This window comes from Mauremys mutica, chromosome 14, assembly GCF_020497125.1.
Source record: "Mauremys mutica isolate MM-2020 ecotype Southern chromosome 14, ASM2049712v1, whole genome shotgun sequence".
In the NCBI taxonomy this organism is placed as follows: Eukaryota; Metazoa; Chordata; order Testudines; family Geoemydidae; genus Mauremys; species Mauremys mutica.
Genome location: NC_059085.1, coordinates 13,501,518 through 13,524,748, shown reverse-complemented (window position 1 = coordinate 13,524,748; position 23,231 = coordinate 13,501,518). Strand labels below are relative to the sequence as shown.

Genomic DNA, 23,231 nt, shown 5'->3' with positions numbered 1-23,231 from the left:
CCATGGAGTACTGAGTGCCTGCCATACGCAGAAGAGCACTGTGTGAAGTCTGTAAATTTAGCCAGCCTTTTTGAGCATATGAGCAAATAAAGAGACCTTTAAAAAGAAAAGTGAACTATGGGCCAGATATTCAGGCGAGCTCAGCACCGAAAACCGGGACCAGATTTTCAGCTCCCATTTAGACACCAAAATAAATGGACAGATTTTCAAAAGAGCTCAGCAAGTTGTCTAGAAGTGTTGCAGTGGGAACTGCCACATGCTCAGCGCTTCTGAAAGTCTGGCTCTTATTTAAGTGCTTGGATGGGAGCCTGAGCTCTCTTGAAAATTAGGCCCAGTTGTGGGAGTTGAAAATTGGGCTCGGAGAGCTGAAGGAAATGCCTGGCGAGAGAAACCCGATATATAGCTACAAAATAAATGCAGTGAGAGTAGGGGGGGAAGACAAGCTTTCCCAGTCTGCCTACCTTGACCTGAAGGGAACACATTTAAGAGAGAGAAAGTGAAGTGTCGTGTCCATCATGTTCTTGGCCTCTCTGTTAAGACCGCTTTTTAAAGAGAGTGCTGTTTTATTGATAGTGGTATTTGCAATGTGGATACATGCCCACTAGACCCTGGAACGAGACCACCTATTCATTCTACAAAGTAGGCAACTGAGCAGCTAACAGAAGAAGACTGCCTTCAGTCGCCAGAGACTTGGCTGGGGGGGACTGGAAGCAGTGAAAGACTTCGCTGCAATCCCCCGAGCCACCCATGTTCCCCAGCAATACGTAGCACAGAGCCAGTTTAGTTTGGGATCCTGCATGATGCTGAGCTCCCTCCACTCCCTCTGAATTTTAGTGCTTTATTCTTGAGCCAGATGTGTGAGAAGCAACATCTCCAATATATTCAGAGCCAGGGTCTAGGAGAGGCAAATAATGATAGATTAGTACTTATTTCTGAAGTCTTGCACATCTGCAACATGTAGGGAACGTGCAATATGTTAGAGAGAGTCTTTACAGTGGAAACATCTGGCCAGAGGGAAGAATGGCATAGAATGAAGGGGTTCTCATGATTACCATATGCTATTTCTCATATACACTTACCTCTGCTCTCTGGAGTACTTTGTAGTAAACATATGAGATCTGTAACCCTTGCCACCTCTCCTGTATATATATTTGGCGAGCAAGTCCCCTTTGTCAAATGAGCAAAAAGCAGGATGGTATTAAATCTCTGAGAGTTACACTGTAAAATTGCTGCCACTAGGTGAAAATTAATGTTCATTTGGATCCAACTCTTAAAGCCCTTTATGGGAAGTGACTAAGGGATATGATTATCACTGCAGTGTTGTCATCCTACATTCTGAAACCATCCAGTCTTTGGGAATGCCACCATTTTCCTTGCCTTAGGTAGGCAGTTGACCAAACTTTTTCTGTGATGGCCTCTAGGGAGTGGAACCATTCCTGCTGGAGCATCTGTCTGTCAAACTCTCTCTCACACAGCTGTTACAAGAATATACATGTACACATTGCCTCTAAAGAGATATTGAAATCTAAGGAAGGGTTGCACTATACCTATATACTATTAGATGGGTACAAAACCATATAATAAGGATATGTGTGTTTGTTTTGAAATGATTGTCTGCCATTTTCTTTCAAACTGGTCCCAAATTCTTTGTTGCCCTTGCTGACACTTGCTCCATCATGCTCTGAGAGACAAGGTGAGCGAGTTAATATCTTTTATTGGACCAACTTCTCTTGGTGAAAGAGACACGATTGTGAGCTTACACAGAGAAAAGAAGAGCCTTGGGTAAGCTTGAAAGCTTGTCTCTTTCACCAGCAGAAGTTGGTCCAATAAAAGATATTAACTCACTCACCTTGTCTCTGTAATATCCTGGGACCAAAGCGGCTAGAGCAACACTGAATACATACTGCCAATGTGACTGGTTGGAGTGCTTATATCTAGGGCTGCCTGGAAAGCCAGAGAAGTAAACTAAGGGCCAGATTTTCAGAAGAGCTCAGCGCTCACTGTTGGGACCATCAGTCCAGGTACAGTAAGGCTGCTGGACCAGTCGAGGAATCCATGTAGTTCTCTTGCATTCTGCACTGTCATGGAGGCTGATTTTTAGTGGCAGATGCTGTCATTGTAAATCATACACTGTGTCTCATCAAGATATATATTGTTGTAGATCAACCTATGGTTATTCCAGCTGCAATCAAATAGCAACATCAAATGGAGCAGATAGAAAGGTTCTGAATGAAAAATAGCTTTTTTTTTTCCTGAGTCACTTTTTCATAAGAAATTGTTGACACTCGTTTTATTTGCAGTTTTTCAAATCAAGATTTTTAGTGAAGCTTTTGTAATAACTCAGACCTATTGAAATTTTTTCTTAACTATTTTGGTAAATATCAAACATTTTTGAAAACATGAAAAATCCGTCCATTTTATAAAATGAAAACTACAGAATTTTGATTTTTTTTCCCTTTTTGGACCAACTTCAATATCAATCAAACCTTAACCAGCATTATTGCAAGACTATGTATTTCTAAAATGTTGGAATGCTACTTCAGAAGATCTGTAGTTATATCAAAGGTCTTTATTCTTAAATCACAGACATGAAAAGAAGCCCTTGGAGTGTGTGTGCAGTCACTTAATAGCAGATACACCTTCCTATAGGGCAGATGCTGCTTTTTTAGTTTTCAAAAGTCTTACTAAAGTGCATAATGTTTCATCCATTCAAAAATCAACACACTTTACCCTAGGATGAAGTGTAATCTCAATAGGGCTGAGATATTCAACTCTTAACTCCATGATAGCAAGAAACTTCAAGCATAGGATGTGTAGAGAGTTCTGTTTTTAGTAGCCTTCAAGTGTAGAATCAAGGAGTTCTCAGGAGCCACCTTTCCTAATATAGGGGACATGTACAAACAAGATTTTCTTCTATCAGATGTAAAAAGAAATGTAGAACTCCTCTAATCCAAGCATAAAATTAAGAACAAGTTGGCATTTTGGCATCTCTCCATCTAGGAAACCTGCTAAATCTGTGTGGAGAGAGAACACTTTGGTTGCGTAAATGAGCTCCTTTTGAAGTCAGTGAGAGACATATACGGTACATATGGGTGGGGCAATTTGTCTTTGTGTTCACTGAAAATAATTGTTTACATAATTTTCTATGACTTGCTGAAGCAAAGATTACCTTCGAAAACAGTTGCTGGTGAAGATTCAGTTCCTGACAAGTGAGTTTCTTGGACAGGGGCCATAGAAAATTTACAGAACTGTAGTTAATTTTAAAAATGCAAGAACTTCTTTTAATGGGAATTTCAAGACGATTGGCTTTCAAGAAATGAAATGTTCATGTGTTCACAATTGAACTACTCATCTCAATGGTTAAATTGAGGAAGCAAACTATTCACTTCATTATGAAGGTTCTAATTGGCTATTCAAGTAATTTCTTCTAGTTCTGTCAGTCTCAGTACAAGTAGCTGAATGGCTGATCTTTATTTTTATTTTTTTTTATATAAATTACAATGCAGTGTGTAAACTTTTCCTTGCCTTCAGAGTTATTGAGATCTGCTTCTTTGAATAATTTAACTTGCTTTTTAAATCTCTGTACAGCTTTCTAGTTGAATTGAAAAATGTTGACATCTATAGATACCAGATGGATACTATTTCATTAGATTGTCATTCACTAATCCTCCATAATTTGCTCATGGTCAATATACCCCAATAGTTGCCACATTATAATATCCAAGACACCACTATTATTTCCTATCTCAATCACAGCCGAAGACATTTAGGGATTTAGCCACAACTCTTCCACAGGTTTTGTGTGAAGTAGCATTCAGATTTATCCCAACTTCTGCTCACTGGAGAAGAGGAAGAGCTGTTGCTGTTTATAACGTTACCTGCCACGGTTATAAATGGACCTCTCACTTCTATATCAGAGAAGTGGAAATTATTATATTACAGGATACAGTAAAGAGCCTCTTCCCTCCTATTTGTGGTTCAGTCTCCATTTAGGGAACAACCTGTTTTATTTTTCATGGGTAATGGAGGCTCCCTCTTATAACCAAGAAGAGAAGAAGCCATGTGAACAACCTCAGCCTGTATTAGTTGAATCAGTGTGAACATAGATGGAGGTACACAGCTGCACCGAATCTATAACTCAAGGCTAAATTCACGTGGTTTTTAGGATCAGTGTGTATTTCACCCAGCGCTGCTGCTAAAGAATGTGGGACTGTTCTGACACACACATTCCTAGGGTTTAGTAGTGTGCTGAGTGCTGACCTAAGTGCTGGAAATATTGGAACATGGCTGTTCCAATCTGGTCTTGGAGCTGAGGGGGCTGCACTTCTCAGGATCCTTCTCTCCCCAGGGTTCATAGGGTAGGATTTTCTACAGTGCTCCGTGCTGGCTTAACTGTGCTCCCGTTGATGTTAGCGGGTGTAGGGTTAGGCCAACACTGAGCACTTTTGAAAATCTTGCCCTTAAGGAAAACTTTGACTGTCTCCAGCAATAAAATATCATCTTGAAAGATCCTTCCAGCAGCTAGTGATACCAAAGTAGCGTGAATGAGGTTATAGTGTGTTTGATTGGAAGTAAGTGTAGTTAAATTTGTGTTGTCTTTCATATTTGATCTAGGTATGCATAAAACCTGCAGAAATGGAATTTAGCCTTAAAATAAAAGCTCTAGCCAGTTTTATGGAGCATTCTGATTCGTACGTGCCTTCATTTGAGAATATGGGGAACAGACTTTTGCAACACTCTTCTGTTTTACTCAAGCACGTGCCTCTTCATTACTTATTCAGGGCCTGTGTATAATCAGCTGAATGTGGGGCATGTCCCACTCCTTTCATATGAAATACTGCATTCATATTCAAACTAAAGAAACAAAGCACGTGAAATAGACTAAGGTAGAGCTGGCTGAGACTCTTAAGAGGCTGTTTATCCAGCTGCTTAATAAACATGAGGCTGCAAGAGGGTTGCTTTCAAGAAGTCTGATAATAAACTGGGTATTTACAATGCAGCTGCAGAAACTGAGATTCCCTAATGTACAATATCTGTAGATGGAGCTGGTATTGCTGACTGTAGTTAAGGTTACCTGACTCCTCTATGCCCTACCACACAATCTCTGCTGTTTTTTTAAACAGACTAAAAACTATATTGGCATGTGCACAAATGCCCATCAGACTCTTTATTCTTTCTTGATTGGACATTTTTAGAAATGCTACTAGACTTGATGCAAAGAACTCTTAAGCTTTCTCTCTTTAAGCCAATTTCTTACACCCTTGATTGAATTCCACAGCCACCTCCGCTCACAGCATCACAGTTGTACTTCCTGTATTGTGACTAGTCTCAGATCCATTTGAGCCATTTCAGAGAGAACTTACACCCAAAATTTGGTGGGTGGAAAATGAGGTGCATTGGTGGTGTTAGGCACCTACAACCCATGCAATTGCAGGGGCCCCCCTCACATGCTTGTAGTGGAGCCGGAATGTCCCCTACCTTTACAAAATGGCATCCTCCATGTGACATGACCTAGCGTGCACCATGTGTGTGAGGTCACGCAGTACAGAGGGCACCATTTTGTAGAGCAAAATGGCATCCCCCACACAGGTAGCAGCCTTGGAATTGAGCTTTGCAGGTGGCCCCCTTTGGACAAATGCAACCATGGCTGCAGTGCAACATAGTCATCAGCATTACAGCAAGATGATAGCAATGGCTTTCTTTAGTGCCTGGCAGTACAAAGCTCTGTTGCACTGTGATCCTCTTACTGGGACCTCATAAGTGTCCACCAAGCAAGCTTGGCTTCTGCCAATGTCCCACCAATATTTCCATTCAGCAAAGGTTCCAGGGATTTCAGGACAAAACTAACCATACAAAGAAGTGGAATGCTTTAAACTGTACAGCCACCAGGCTATCCAGATGTATTTGAGCTGTATGTTCATTAATTAGTATAGATGCTTTTGTTAGTTCCTTACAGTAAATTGTCAGAAGTTCTTCAGCTATTGGCCTGCAAGGGAAGGGTTAGCTCCCCTCTCAGCAGAGAAACTGATGCAGCTTTCTATCCTTGTTGTAGGGGTTGCTAGGAAGCCCAGCAATAAAGAAAATATGGCTAGGCTCAGCTGGAGGAAATGAATACGTCCCAGGGGAGAGTAAGAGGACTGAGCTCTGGAGAGACATTATGTAACATAGCCTGACACACACACACACACACACACACACACACACACACACAGCTGTTCCTCTGTCCTCCCCATTAAGAAGGGGAATCCTTGCCTGTGACATGCTCCTTTTCTCCTGTTTTTAGGAGTGAATGGGCCTAACAGCCCCATTTCAGCTACAATGAAACCTGTCTTAAATTACCAACAAAAATCAGTTCTAAAGTAGAGGTGGTTTCTTTTTACTAAACTTACATTGGAAACTTGGGAGGGGCTTTAAAGCCGTGGTGGAGGACAGGTGTAGATTTTGGCCTCATAATGCAGCAGAGAAATATAAGTTTCGGCTGTCTTTCACACATTGCACTGAAGTAGGGTCTTCAAAAGTACCTATTATAATTACTGGGGTGTCTGAGTTCCAGGCATGAAATAAACACAGTGAGAGCTGCCTGGGAGAACAAGTATCAGAGGGGTAGCCGTGTTAGTCTGGTTCTGTAGAAGCAGCAAAGAATCCTGTGGCACCTTATAGACTAACAGACGTTTTGCAGCGTGAGCTTTCGTGGGTGAATACCCACTTCTTCAGATGCAATACTTCACATTCTTCAGATGGGAGAACAGTTGATAGTCCTATTCTAAATTCAGTTTAGTGCCCTTAATTTGACAGGAATGTCAGTTCTGCAGCATTTTCTTTGCGGAATGGTGAAGGTGAAAGAGGTATTTGAAGCATGCCCAGAAATTGGTGAGGAACTAAGATGGTGTGCCAGAGTTTTGGGCCTGCTGTTAAGAAGGCTTTCCTCCCTCCCTCCCTACATCAGGGTTTCCTCCCTCCCTCCCTACATCAGATGTAGGGAGGCCATAGTTACAGGAAGATGACATCTATTGTACAAGATTCCTGATGAGAAACCTGGGCATTCTTGTGTACCCCTTTGTACATTTGTACAAGAACCTCGAAAGGTAGATCAGGGAGCATGGGGAGCTAGCACATGATGGAATGCGAGCATGTGTTCTCTCTGGCTCATCCTATTTAGAAGATGGTCTGCTTTACTGAATACTAGTTGTAGCTTCTTAGTAAATTTTTTTTCTGGGCTAAGGAAGAGAGAGCTGCAATAATCTAGCCTGGTCTGATGAATGTGTGAATTATTGTAGGCCCTGTATTCATCCATGAGGAATGGATGGAGGCACTTTGTTAGCTGGAGATGGGGAAAAAAGTGCTTTTGATGACTGCTGTTTGATTCCCCAGAGACAGTGAGGCATCCAGCATAAGCCAGAAGCTGAGATGTTGAGTGCTGGAAGGTTTGTGCCCTCAGTCAAGAGTGAGGTATAGTGTTTACCAGTTCCCCAGAGCATGTGCCTCTTCTCATTAGCATCACTTTGGTTTTTCCTTGGTCTTTTCCTTGTACTGCTGTGTATGAGACAGCAGTACAGCACTGAATGGAAAGGCTACACAGAACGGTTTAATCAACACATAGCTGGTATTACAGATACCACTTAGATATCGAATGGGGGTGGTGAGAGGACTGAGCTCTGAGACGCTAAGGGAATTCCCTTACCTTAAAGCTCAGAGCAGTTGCCAGTCATGACTTTGGGCCTTCTGGAAAAGGATGAATGAAGCCAGCTTTGTCTAACTGCCTGCTCCTGCATGTTCTTTCAGCAGCACCTTGAGATGGACCGTGTGTTGAATGAAGCAGATCAGTAAAGTAGAATCTTGCTTCTGTCCATCACCATGCAGTGGTCATACATCAGTGCAGCCAGAGCTTCATAGGATGCCTTCAGTGCCCTGAAGCTAAACTAGGAGGATCCAGGATATCTGCCCATTATGAAGATGCTGGAGTCAGTTTGCTAACACCTTTTTAATAATCTAGCCCAGGGAGGTGAGGTTGGAGAGTGGGCACAAGTTATCATGGTTGTTTGTGTCAGCTGCTCACTAATTGAAGACAGGATGGACTCTTGCATGTTTCAGGGTGTCTGGTGGAATGGTTTATCTGATGGATATGTTGACTTTGTCAGTGGATGGTCCCAGGTATCATTTGTTTGCCTTAAGCACTTGGCAGAAGGCCTTTTGCTTGCATTGCAAGTGGTACCAAAGATTCCTGTTCTCATCTCTGATACTTTCATCTGTTGACCTGGCCAAATCTGACTACATGGCCGCAGACCATTTTTCCCAAGCAAGATGATGTGCCACACTTCCAGCAGGACATATCTGTGAGATGAACCATTTTTGCATTGCAGAAGTAGTCAAATAGCCATGGTCCAATCTCAGAGCCTACTGTAACTTTGGAGACATGGCAATTTTGGGGGAAAATTCCATTAAAAGCTACATGGGAAAAATTGTAGAACTGATGAACAAAATTAAATATGCCTCTGTGATTCCCAGAACTCCTCTGTTTATGAATATCCATAAATGGCTACCTTTGAGGTGAATTAATTCTAGCCTTAGTGTTTCCTCAGCACATGAGGACACACACTGTTGCTGTCACTGCTCTGGCATTCAGAAATTTAATGTAGTTCTTAAAATGTTAATACATTCCTTCAAAACCTTTCTTTCTCATTTGGTTCACAGGATGCAGTACCTCTTATTCAGAATATTAATTGTTGAGTTCCTAAAGGAGAAAAGAAACATACTATTCTCTTTTAGCTGTGTCCTCATTTTTTTTCAGATTTTGCCATCAAAACGAGTGGAAGTTTCTGATATGAAAAGTGCTTACAACCAGGCTTGAGCTGAGAGTCTCGTTGCTGTAGAATTCAGTGTTCTCTTATTGACCACAAACTCTGCTGTCCTTGTGCTTTATTTCCACTTTAGACCAAATATTTAGACAGGCTGTCATTAAAGTGTTCCGTTTGAATGGGATTCTGATAATGGTAGGCTCGTTGCTGTTTTTAGATGCTGAGGTTCAGAAATCTGAAAAAAATGAACTGACACAAAAAGGAATTCTGGGACAGAAGAATCAGTCTGAAATGATATTCTTGTAGTGTTACAGGAGCAGAACTTCACACACAGTAATTCCTGTATGATGATAAATAGGTAATTTAGGTCTATATAAACCATCCTTTTAACCAATTTTTTTTAAAAGTCAGAGATTTGTAGATTCCAGGGCCAGATGGGACCACTGTGATCAAATATCTAGTCTGACCTTCTGTGTTACACAAGCCATAGAACTTCCCCAAAATAATTCCTAGAGCAGATCTTTTAGAACAACAGCCAATCTTGATTTTAAACTGGTCAGTGATGGAGAATCCACCACAGCCCTTGGTTAAATTGTTCCGATGGTTAATTACTCTCACCATTGAAAGGTTATGCTTTATGTGACATACCAGGGTGCAGTTCAGATCACTGAGGGGCTTTGTCACCTGTGCCCTGCCACCTTGGGTGCCTTACAATACCTTGGTGGTGGTAGCTCCCACACGGGCCTCCCACAAACAGCATTCCTGAATGCAAGTCTCACCCTGAGTGTCTGTGTGTAACTGCAGGCTGCCAGCCACACTTGGGTTATGGTCTCACCCGCTTTGGTTACACTGCAAGATGACCCCTACACACTCCTAGTCCTGGATCTTCCCTCCAAATTGTCTATCTTGTAATGCCCATCCCTCTCCTGGACAGTCCAAATATATTAAATCCATTCTTCCTTTAAGGGAATAATACGGACCAGTTTATCACCTTAAATGGAGTTACCCGGACACTTTAATTTAAACAACCTGGATTAGATAAAACAATAAAACAAGTTTAACAACTACAAAGAGAGATATTAAGTGAGTACAAGTTTCAGTCCCTCTTTGAAAAAAGGATTTCCAGTTGAGAGCCAGGAGACAGGAGGTCTGGTGGAGAAAGGAGACCTCATCCTGTTTCTTTGCTAAGATGCAGATCTCATTGTCCCTGCCCCACCTTTTTGCCAAAGAATGGCCCCTTGTTAGGTGATGTCCCATTGCTTTGTTGACACCTGGCTGGGCATCAGCTTGTCCTTTGTCTTTGAGTAACTAGTTTAACCACTTCCCAGACGTATCTGGGAAACACCCTTTAGCCATGAGTTCAGCTTATGTTCATAACTTTACACATAAAGTTCCTACATGCATGTTACCATGATGTTGATCAAGTTATGGGTTTTGAAAGGATACCTCACAAAGCGTGCCTTGTACAAACATTATTACAGTAGTGTGTGGGGTGTGAATACAGGGGTGCAGTCCGTCACATCTTATTTCCAGTCTGAATTTTTCTAGCTTCAACTTTCAGCCATTACAATGTTATACCTTTCTCGGCTAGATTGAAGTGCCCATTATTGAATAATTTCCCCCCAAGTAGATACTTACAGACAGTAATAAAGTCACCCCTTGAACCTCCTGTTTGTTGAGCTAAATAGATTGAGGTTTTTGAGTTTATCACTATAAGGGATGTTTTCTAATCCTTTAATCATTCTCTGAATCCTCTTCCTGTATCAACATCCTTCATGAATCGTGGGCACCAGAACTGGACACAGTATTCCAGCAGTGGTCAAACCAGTGCCTGATACTGAGGCAGGGCCGCCCAGAGGATTCTGGGGGCCCGGGGTCTTCGGCGGCGGGGGCCCTGCTTCGGCGGTAAGTCGGCGGCGGGGGGTCCTTCCGTTCCGGGACCCGCCGCCAAAGTGCCCCAAAGACCCACGTCGGGGACCCCCGCCGCCGAATTACCGCCGAAGCGGGACCCGCCGCCGAAGTGCAGCCCCCACCGCGGGTCTTCGGGGCACTTCGGCGGCGGGTCTCGGAATGGAAGCACCCCCCCTGCCCCCGCCGCCGAATTACTGCCGAAGACCCGGCTGCACTCCGGCGGCGGGTCCCGCTTCGGCGGTAATTCGGCGGCAGGGGGTCCTTCTGTCCCGGAGCGGAAGGACCCCCGGCCAGCGAAGACCGGGAGCGAAGAAGCTCCGGGGGCCCTGAAAACTCTCATGGGGGCCCCTGCTGGGTCCGGGGCAAATTGCCCCACTTGCCCCCCCTCTGGGCGGCCCTGTACTGAGGTAAAATAGCCTCTTTACTCCTACTTGACATTCCCCTGTTTATGCATCCCAGGATTGCATTAGCCCTTTTGGCCACAGCAACTGACTATCACAGCTCATGTTCAGCTGATTATCTGCCATGACCCTCAAATATTTTTCAAAGTCATTGCTTCCCAAGGTAGAATCCCCCCAGCCTATAAGTATGGCTTGCACTCTTTGTGCCTAGATGTATACGTTTACATTTAGCCGTATTAAAAGGCATATTGTTTGCTTGAGTGCCGTTTACTAAGCAATCTTTGAATCAGTGACCTGTCCTCTTCATGATTTATCAGTCCAATTTTTATATCATCTGCAACTTTATCAGTGATGATTTGATGATTTCTTCCAGGTCACTGACAATAATGTTCAATAGCACAGGGCCAAGAACCAATCTGCGGGACTTCACTGGAAATATACCTGCTCAGTGATGATTCCCCATTTACAGTTACATTTTGAGAACCTATGAGTTAACTAGTTTTAAATCCATTTAATGTGTGCCATGTTAATTTTATATCATTCTAGTTTTTAATCTAGATATTGTGCGTTACCATTGTAATGGAGTGTGGGGGAGTCAGGGCCCTGCACCCCCAACTTCCTGCGATTCACTGTGACTCTCAGCCAGCCAGTAAAACAGAAGGTTTATTAGGCAACAGGAATACAGTCCAAAACAGAGCATGTAGGTACAGGAAACAGGACCCCTCAGGCAGGTCCATCCTGGGGGGTAGGGAGCCTAAATCCCGGTGCTGGGCCTCCCTCTGTTTCCCCAGCCAACTCCAAACTGAAAAACTCTCTCCAGCAGTCTCACCCAGCCACACACCCCGGCTCCTCCTCCAGTCTTTGTCCAGTTTCCCAGGCAGAAGGTGTCACCTGGCCCCAACCCCCTCCTGGGCTCAGGTTACGTGCTCACGTATCATCCCTCAAGTGAAGTCACACCCTGATATCCCACCACCATCCAGCACCAATGCAGACAGTACCAGTAAAATTCCCATGCAACATTCCCAGGTCAGTACTCCCCACTCCCTACTCCGTCACAACCATTTCAAACACCTTACAGAAGTCTAAGTATATTATGTCAACACTATTATTTTAACAACAAAACTTGTAATCTTATCAAAAAAGATATCACGTTAGCATGACAGGATCTATTTTTCATAAACTCATGTTGATTTGTATTAATTACATTACCCTCCTGTAATTTTTTATTAATCAAGTCTCCTAACACCCACTCCACTATGTGGTCCAGAATTAATGTCAGGTTGTCAGGCTTATTACCTGTGTCATCCTATTTATCCTTTTTAAAAATTGGCACATTAGCTTTCTTCCAAACTTATGGAACTTCCCCAGTGCTACAAGACTTGTTGAAAATTAGCCTTCATGGTCCAGTGAGCTCCTCGGCCAGCTCTCTTACAACTCTTGGATGCAAGTTATCTGGACATACTGATTTAAAAAATGTCTCTCTTTAGTAGCTGATGTTTAACATCCTCCAGAGATAGTCATGGAATGGAAAGACTGTTTTCACCATAAGATGAGACTATATCACATGTTTTTCCCCCCAACTGTAGAACAGAAATATTTATTGAGCACTTCTGCCTTTTCTGTATTATTGTTAAGTCTATCATTTCCATCTGTGATGGTTGCTGGGGTACTCAGAAGTCTGAGTTATCCCCTGCCTTCAGTGTGAGGGATTCTTGCCTGTGCCTGGCTGGGTGTCAGTTTCCTAACACTGCCAGCCTCTCAGGCACTTACCTACCTACGGTACCTATCTATAGACAGTATTAAAAATAACTCTAGATCACTTATAATTCTGTGAAGACAAAAAGTTTTGATCTGGGGATAAAAGTTGACATGCAATGTAGGAATGTTAACAGACATTGCCAGACCCTCGAACTATTTCCAGTGAGAGCCAAGAATCGTTTGCCAATTACAATGGAATTATTCACTTCCCCAGATGAAGCCTTGAACTATGGACTGCCAGCCATGTGCTCTTGATGTGTGAAGGATTACTCGTAATGCTAGATGAGAACTGGGGCTTAAATCGCTGTTCACCATCTAGGCTGACTGATGGGGTCATTATTAACTGAAAGTTGCTTTCTTTCCATTTTATGGAGGGAGGAAAAATGTTAACTCTTGAAAGAAAGGGATGTTCTGAGCTAATTCCTCATTTTATCAATTCTAGGAGTGATTTTATTTGTCTATTAAATTCAGTCTTGCACAACACATTTCTACATCCTTTGCTGTGTCTACAATTTTAGACACAAACACCTGGCCAGAAAAATGTATTACAGTAGCAAAATAGGCCCTGCAGACATAGCTTTGTTTGATCAGCTCTGTATTTATATAACAAGAACAGTGCCTTAGAAATACTGAAGAGTGACCGTCCTTGATTAACTAGGGTATTCTGCTAGAAATGGATTTTAAAAAAACCCTTTTATTTGCCATATGCATGTTATTTCTTCACAAGGCTTGGGACTGAATGCATGCTGGGAGGACAGATGTTTCTCCTGTAAAGGGAAAAATCCTCAGGCATTATATTAAAGAATATGCATGGAATATTGATAGCCTTTATGACAGGTATTGCAATTTCCTGCAATATCTTTGAAACATCTTAATGAATTAAGTGTATGTATAGGAGCAGGATTTTATAATTGTACTATGAGAATTAATGTATGATTTGATTTCATCCTGCCACCCATCTTTTTTGAATAGCAGAAAGGAATAACAGACCAGAACAATCCTTATAACTGATTATGGTCACCCTTTTGTTTTAGGCCTTGGCTACACTTGCGAGTTACAGCGCAATAAAGCCTCCCAGAGCGCTGTACCTCACTCCTCGTCCACACTGGCAAGGCATGTACAGCGCTATTTCTCCACAGCTACAGTGCTGCTGGTACACCACCTCCCTGAGAGGAATAACAGCTGTTGCGTATTGGCTGAGACACTGCTGCTCCAGTGTAAACGGGGAGTAATGTTGTTATGCACTGATGGACCTCCAGAAACTCCCCATAATCCTTTTAACTGAAGAATCCTCTCTTGTTTTGTTGTGAACTCCGGAGGAGGAAGTGCCCTTTCAAAGCTCCGTTTCGGGGGCTGCTTATCAAAAAACCAAATACAGCTACTGTTTGCTTCAAATGAGGGAGAGGCAGACAGGGGAGCTCTGTTTGGCATGCCGACAGCTAATGTTTGCTTGAAGAGAGAGGCAGCAGAGGTGGGGGGAAGGGGGGTTGGGGTCCGTTTCAGTGAGCGGTTGCTTATCTGGTCTATGAGAAAAAAAGAAACAGCTGCCGCTTGCTTTCAGTGAGTGAGAGAGAGGCAAGGGAGGGAGGGGGGTCCGAGACACACTCTCAGCACTCCAAAAACCCACTCTCTCCCTGTTACACTCCACCCCCCCCCATTTGAAAAGCACATTGCAGCCACTTGAATGCTGGGATAGCTGCCCATAATGCACCACTCCCAATGCAGCTGCAAATGTGGCCACGACAGTGCGCTGTCAGTGTGGACAGACTGCAGCGCTTTCCCTGCTCAGCTGTATGAAGGCGGGTTTAACTCACAGCGCTTGTACATCTGCAAGTGTAGCCATACCCTTAGGATAAGTTATAATGTCTACTATGGTTTCCTATATGTATTACAAATTAGGCACTCTAAGATCTTGTATCGTATCTATGTTAAGGAGATTAGAGGAATGTTGAGGGCCTGAAGCCCCAATGTGAATTGTTTTAGTTATAAGATTTAGCAAGGCTTGATTTACAATGTATTCTGCTGAATATAAAATACTGCTGTCTGTATACCTTTGAAGGTTTCTGTAAGAGATCGTTTGTGTGAATGAGGAATGCATGCATCAGGGAAAGATAAGGTGTGAAAGCCATCACAAATGTCCAGATGGTCAAGAAAAAGCGAGACACTTGGAAAGACCAGGAGACAATCAGAAAACATCCATTGTATCCGATGCTAAACATGTTAGCAGCACTGACGACCTAAGAGGTGAGGCAGGCACCCCCGAAGGCGAGACAACAAATAGGAGATAAGGATGGGAAGCCCGACAATCACCATCAAATGATATCACCACTTAAGGACTAATAATTACAGGATGACATTGCAAAATGCATGGACTCAAATGGGAATTTACAACTATAAAGCTGGGGTGTTTTGCCTGGGTTCAGTCCTGCAAAGCCTTGGAGCATTGGATTGTGACCGACAAAAGCCCAGCTCCATGCTCGTGCTCAATCTAACTGGCCATTGGATTGACTCAAGCTACAATAGACTGGTTAACTACGAACATCAACTGGCAGGAGTGTGTGTGTGTGTGTGTGTGTGTGACTAAAAAGCATATGCCAACTGTTGTATTTTCCATAAATGCAGTGTTTTTGCCTTCTCCTCTATAACGATCCCGTGCACTTTGTATAGCATAACATATGTATGTTTGGGGTCCCTTGTATTAAATGAATGGTTCATATATAATTGTGGGCTGGGGTTGTATGTAACCTCTCTCTCTAGCGGGGAGATGAGATGTAACTGTTGGGAAGTGTTATGAACTTGAAAGGACTATATAGAATAATCATCAAGCCAGGAATGGACTTTTGGGGCAACCCGTGTCAAGTGGTTTGCCTGGGGAATCTCTAAGGGGAGATGAATGCAAATTCCCCAGTTCTGGTTATGCAAAACCCCAGCCTTTTGAAGCTATGCCCAGAGGAGGGAACCATTGTCTGCTGATCACCTGTTCCTGGAGTCTGAAGACCAAAGGGCCAAGCCGTACAAAGGAAAAACTAACCCATTCATAGAGTGCTCGGTTCTGAGTTAAGTTTGTTATGAACTTGTAACCAGAGAAAAACCCCTTTGTGGAGTTTAAAGGACTGACTCCTATTAGATCCCTTGTTGGAGTTGTGAGGTGATCTCTGGTAAACTTATTAGCATGTGTGTTCTTTTATTGGTTCTAACGTTGTCCCTGTAACGCTTTCACCTTAAGAATAAATGTGCTTGTCTAGAAAGGGCTGTGAGGTAACTTCAAAGAGACAGCAAAGCACCAGCCGTTTAGGTAGTCTGGCTTGCTGGGAGCATCGTAGTGCAGGTAGGAAAAATCCTGGTCAGGAGGGAGAGAGATGTGGGTCTCTGCCCAAGAAAGGTGATGGCTGATGAGCTAGGAGCCTAAAAGGGGTGCCTTTGGTGGGCCACAGGGGGGAAATACAAGCGCAGTTGCCCTGAGCTGTGACAGCCATGTCTCACGCTGCAGGCATTCAAAGAGATGCTTGGGGACAGGTAATTTGGTACATGGCAGGCAGAAAAATCAGTTGGAGGTATCCTGAAGACAGAATTATTGCATTAGTACAGTGGCATACTGTGCAGTCTGAAGCAGAAAGCAGCTCTGCCCTCCATACACCTTTACTATGAAATAGGGGAAGTAATATAGCAAAGAGTTTGATGTTTTATGTTCTTGGGGCTACAGCTCTGTCTGGATAAGTGAGAGACGGGAGGCGGGAAGGACCATCAGAAAGCTGTGCTAACAGCAAGAAAGGAAAGACTCTCTTTTACAGGAGATAATGCTGCCTGCTTCTTATTTACAATGTCACCTGCAAGTGAGAACAGGTGTTCTGATGGCACTGTTGTAGCTGGCATCATAAGATATTTATGTGCCAGATGTGCTAAAGATTCATATGTCCCTTTATGCTTCAGCCACCATTCCAGAGGACATGTGTCTATGCTGATGACCGGTGCATGTTCATTTTCATTATTTGAGTCAGATGCCACCAGCAGAAGGTTGAGTTTCTTTTTTTGTGCTTCAGGTTCTGCATCGGAGTGTTGCTCTTTAATACTTCTGAAAGAGTGCTCCACACCTTGTCCCTCTCAGATTTTGGAAGGCGCTTCTGATTCTTAAACCTTAGGTCAAGTGCTGTAGCTATCTTTAGAAATCTCACATTGGTACCTTCTTTGCGTTTTGTCGAATCTGCAGTGAAAGTGTTCTTAAAACAAACAACATATGCTGGGTCATCATCTGAGACTGCTAGAACATGAAATATATGGCAGAATGTAGGTAAAACAGAGCAGGAGACACAATTCTCCCAAAGGAGTTCAGTCGCAAATTTAATTAACATATTTTTAATGAGCGCCATAAGCCTGGAAGCATGTCCTCTGGAATGGGGGCCGAAGCATGAAGGGGCATAAGAATGTTTAGCATATGTGGCACGTAAATACCCTGCAATGCTGGCTACAAAAGTGCCATGCAAATGCCTGTTCTCACTTTCAGGTGACACTGTAAATAAGAAGTGGGCAGCACTGTCTCCTGTAAATGTAAACAAACTTGTTTGTCTTAGCAATTGGCTGACCAAGAAGTAGGACTGAGTGGACTTTAGGCTCTAAACTTTTACATTTTTTAGTGCAGTTATGTAACAAAAATAATCTACATTTGTAAATTGCACTTTCACAATAAAGAGATCACACTGCAGTACTTGTATGAGGTGAATTGAAAAATACTATTTCTTTTATCATTTTACAGTGCAAATATTTGTAATAAAAATAATATAAAGTGAGCACTGTACACTTTGTATTCTGTGCTGTAATTGAAATAAATATATCTGAAAATGTAGAAAACATCCAAAAACATTTGTAATACATTTCAACTGGTATTCCGTTGTTTAGCATCACAATTAAAACTGCCATTAATCAAGATTAATTTTTTAATTGCAATTAATTTTGCTAAATTTTGGAGGACTTATGGATTGCCTTGTCATCTTATTTCCATGACACATTAAAGAAAATGAGAATTCTGACCATATGCTCCATAATGAATAGACATTTGCTATAGATTCCTCAGGATTTTAAGTTGAGGTGGAACTGTAACACCTATATTGAAACTCTTATTATGACCCCCTCCTTTCAATTATTTATAACTTTGGCAAACTTTTTAGGTTAAAATTGTCTTTGGTTTTTGCCTGAGATTAATTTTGGGGGGGGGGGGTAACAAAGCATAAGTAAAATAGTTCTTTTGTTTCTAAAGAGAATATTGAAAACTAGGTTACTTGCTAATGTTACATTATTTCCCAGGCAGGCAGCTTTAATATGGCCAATTCTAAACTTTTGGGTGCTCAACTTTGCAACCAAAGATGCAGGAATCATTCGGGGAAATTCTATGGCCTGTGTTATGCACAAGGTCAATCTAGATACAAATGGTCCATGATCGTCTTAAAATCTATGAAAACGTAGAATTACTTTAATGTCGATTTTGTATGTACCGGTAAATGTAATTTTTATGTCACAATATTAATCAAAGGTGGGAACTTATTTTAAAGGTGGAAATGTCCCATATCCCTAAACAATAACTTCTCCAGAGGAGAATGTAGGCTAAGTGGAATTCTAAGACTTCTGATACCATTGTGATATATTACATCACAATTCATTTGGAGAGCCTGTATCTCTTGCACACAGGAGCATGCAACTAGAGGCAAGCTTCTTATATCAGCAAATTTCTACTTTGTGCAACTTGCTTTTCTATGACTTTCTTGATAAGACTGTTACTAGAGTACAAAATTTTCAGAATACATCAACTCTTATCTTAACTTGTACCGGCTGCAGAAGCGGGATATTATTACTGTGTTGGCCAGTCCTCTTTGGCCATGATTTTCTAGCATTTTAATTTTAGCTTTCAAATCCTAGCATGGTCTTGCTTTCTCTTATCTCTGAGCTCCTCACTCTCTCCAGACATTCTTGTCTACTGTGCTCTATCCAGATCTGACCTACGGCTGTTTTACAATTATAGATCTATAGCTCAAGGATTTTTTTCTTTTTGCTACTCTGGAACACTTTCCCTTGCATATTTTTGGATGTGTGCTCAAGTTTGCATTAAATAGTGACTTATTTTCATGGGCTTTAGACTGATTTGTGTTTTATTGTATTGTAGTTATTTGGAGGTGGGTGAGGATTTTAAATAATGTTTAGTTCCAGGCTTTTCACCCTCTCCTTGTCAGATCCCTCCTAAAGACCCGCTTCTCCTGGGAGGTCCACAAACAGCAAAAGTAAAATAACTCTCAGCTCCTCCTTCCTTTAGGTCTCTTTCTGTGTCCTGTCTTAGGATCCTCAGGCCATCTGTATGCCTGTTTTGTACAGCACCACATGTACCTTCTGCACTTCAGTAATATTTGGGGATGCTTACGTTATGATAGGCAATTATAAAAATGTCACTTGCAGTTGCTGCTGTGCTAAGCTATTGTTTTAGTCCTCTCAGATTTCCCCCTAAACATACTCAACCAGGTAGGCAGCGCTTTAAATAACCCAGTAACACTGAATTTGAAGTGATGTGAACTCCTGTCAAAAAATTGCTACCTACTCCTGTGATCCTAGCCACGTGCTTCAGAATCTTTGGATCAGGAATCAGGAAAGCAACATGGCACCACTTAGAATTTAGACACTTAAGTTTCAGTGGGGGAAAAACAGTTTGTGACTTAAGAAATCAAGTAAAAGTGAAATGAGACATTCTCCTCTTGGAAAACATAAACTGGCTGAAGAAAATCACAACTGCTTTTAAGTAAGCTTGAGTCCAAATAGCTTTTTGTGTGTGCTGATTGAAAGTAAACTGTAAATGACATTAATGGATTAAAATAATAATGTGTGCCCAGTTTTACTTTGCTTCCTTCCCACTAATGCTGCTTGAAATTGCTCTGGTGGGAAGGTGATTCTGCTTGACCTTTGTCCAGTGGGATATTATTGAGGCAAACAACCACCTAGTAAGTTTAAAAACTAGACATTACATATAAGAGCAGCCTCTGCAGTTTATACTTGCTGGGATAAAAAGGTTATTTATCTCTATGCTTCAGGGCATAAACTAATCACCAATGGGGGTCAGGAGGAAATTCTCCCATCCATCCTGAGTATAGCATTACATAAGTAGGGGCATCCATGGATATTTTGCATCTTCCTATGCAATATACAGCCCTGGGCAGAGTTGGAGACAGGATACCACATGAGTTGGGCCGTTGATCAAGTCTGATGCTCCAAGAGGTAGAGTGCTGGTTAATATGGTCCATCTTTGAAACATGGACACTTTCATTTTCAATGCTGATTCATCTGCACAAAGTCCTTTTCCGCTGAGACTTTCATTCTTGCCAATGAAAATATCAAAACCTGAATAAGTCTAACTGCTGCTGAGCGTTCCCAATACCTACAGCTCACCTCCTGTTCTGCTGATCTTTATGGAATGGGAAATAGAACAATTACAGCTCAGCCCATGACAGCAAAAAATAAATGGTTAACGTCCAGATTAATTGTTAATTAATTAACAAGTCCATAGCTGTTATTTGGGCAACACTCCCATTGAAATGAGTGAAGGTTTTGGGTAAGGACAGAATAAAAGCTAAATTGGGAATTCAGCATTTGGCCTGTTAACTGCAGCCATTCTCCGTAGAGCCCTACAAATATAAATGCTTACCCCAAGATTGATTTTTACATCCCTTCTCCTGTCACCATCTTTTTATAATCACCAATAGAATAGATACCTTATGCCAAATGAATTACAGTTCTAAATGAATTGGCTTCAGCCCATACATACTGCATTATTGCTTGGAAGCCCAGATATGTAGTTCAGCAGCCCTACGCTTTATTTTTTTCAAGCCAGAGCATGTTCATCTGTGTATGTGGAGAGTCAGCTAACTTTGTCCTCCAGCATCATTTCCTGAAAGAGAAGCAACATGGGTTTTAATTGATTTGATTAAATAATAAATGATACATTCTCGTATCTCAACCTAGGCAACATTTCCAGTCCATAAATCTAGGGCTATGGAAGGAAAAGCTTTTAAATAGTGTGTAAATTGCAGTAAGTCCTCCACCCAAGGCACTGTGGTACAACAATGTTACATTATTAGTTGCTGTCTTCTAGCACTGAACAGGGAACTTGAATAGAATAACTAAACCATTGTCATCTCTTAAAGCTACTGTGTCGCCATCCTTGCTTCGCTGTAGGCCGTTTTGTACAGGAGCTTTCCCCAGCACCTCGCTATTTGGCTTCTTGCTACAGATAGGAAGAAACCTCACCGTGCTTAGTGAGGGAGAATCTCTCAGTTTCATAGCTGGCTTGTACCTTTGTTATGTCAGGGAGATGTCTTACAACTTTTCTTTCCTTACATAACTGCACATGTCTGTCTCTCTTCCCTCACGGCCTTTTAAATAGGTAGAGCAGGATTTTACAATAGTAACCCAAAATATTATAGTAGCACTACAATCAGATGCATTGTTTAGATCTATTACAATAGAATATTGGTTGTTCTAGGTGTCTGGCATCTGATACTTCAGTCAATTAACAAAGCTGGCAAATGCCCAGCCTCTACCCTTCCACTTAACCCAGCCCATGTCAGTGCAGCAGGCTCACGTGTAAGTGTACAACTCAAAGATATTCAGCCAAATTTTCATAAATGGCCACTAATTTGGGGTGACTAAGTTTCTGGGTCCCCAACTTGCGACCTGGGGCCAGATTTCCAGAAGTGCTGATCATCTGCAGCTGCCATTGAGGTAACTGGAGCTGAGGATGCCGTAGTACTTCTGAAAATTAGGTCCAAAGGGCATCTAGTTAGATGCCCACAAATCAGTGTTTGAAGTCAGTGTCAAGGCAGGATTTTAAACCTTTCTGTATTATAGCTCCTTCACTTGATCTGTAGATTTACCAACCGATGTTCAGCAAGGCAGATGCCTATGGGTATGGCCCAGCAGATGCACATGGTAAGTCCTCAAGGTCTTTTGAAAGTAAAGTTTCAACATGAAGATGATACAGGCCCTGTGTGTGCAAACAGTTGGTAACTCAAGTGAAAACTACACTAAGATGTATTGCTATGTTGCATCTATGGCCTGAGCTATAAGCTACAGTATGTAACTGTTTGGAGAAAGTGAGTGCTAGACCTGTGTACAGTAAGTACATTGTTAATTACGCTCTGTGGGCTTTCCTAGGCACCATGTAAACTCTGAATGTCCTGCGTTACTTAAACATAGAACAGACAAAAGGGTCCCTGAACCCCAGTGTGATTTCATTTCAGAAGGAACCCTGCAAGTTTCTTTTTTCCTTAATCCAATTGCAACAGGAAATTAAAAGCCTAATTATTTTCTAAAGGATGGTGCAACCTGCACAGTCCTTCTAACCCCTGGGGAATTGCATCTTCACATCACTTCTTCCTTGGGGCAGCTGCCAATGCCACGATTTGACTCGTAGGCCCAGATCCAGCAAGCTACTCTGTGTGGATGGACCCTGTGCGCTCACACAGCTCTCCTGACTTCACAGGTGCTCCCTGCAGGGTCCGGAGTCCACCTGTGCTGCAGCATGCAGGATCGGGGCCTTAGATTTTAAACTCCCCAAGCCAGGGACTTAGTATGTGAACTTGTTTGTAGCCTGTCTCATATATTTTGGTGTCAGATAAATAATAATAGTGGATGAGATTTGCAAATGCAGATATTTGTACAGCCCTCTTAATGCATATATGTACATTTGAAAATCTGACCCAATCATAATTTTGATATTTTGTCAGATGTATCAATCCAAGCCTGTTTGTTCTACGCATCATTCTGGATAACTTGAAAACATGCTTGATAGGTCTCTGGTATTTCCTGGTTCTGGCTTCGTAGGGAAAGACTACAAAACTGTCCTTTCTCTTATGGCTATTTCTGCACTTTGATTTCAAGTTCTATATTGTGAAAACGAGAGCGTGGTTATAACTAAACTCTTTTTTGAACATGAAATAAAAATTGTATTGAAGTCTGTTCTCTGAAGTGGCTTCAAGGGGCTGCCAAGTATTTGAATCTTCTGACTTTCGTTTCTGTACTGCGTTGTGATGATGAGTCTAAAGCATATAAACCAATAAACTGTGAACATTTTCCTCAAATAGAGCTGCTTCTTTCTAATGCTGGTGTAAGGTTTCCCTTTTTTATACGGCATTTGCTTTCAAGCTTAGCTCCACTGCTGCCCATCATAAGTTCCCCTTTAACTTGGTAGCTCTGGCATTTGCACATGCCTCACAGCACCATAACCATTAAATATCTGGCTGCCTTTGGCAACTTTCTTCTCAGTCTTTGTAATGCATTTGGCCCTGCCTTCTTAGATACCTCCTGTTTGAAAGCCTGTGTTCCAAAACCAGCCATG

The 23,231-nt window shown here is 42.1% G+C and overlaps 1 protein-coding gene across 5 annotated transcripts in view; it reads left to right on the top strand.

Annotated features, from left to right (window-relative positions):
• The window catches only part of NECAB2 (N-terminal EF-hand calcium binding protein 2), a 365,795-nt gene that overhangs the window by 125,446 nt on the left and 217,118 nt on the right, over positions 1–23,231 (top strand). The gene's annotated exons all lie outside the window — the stretch shown is intronic.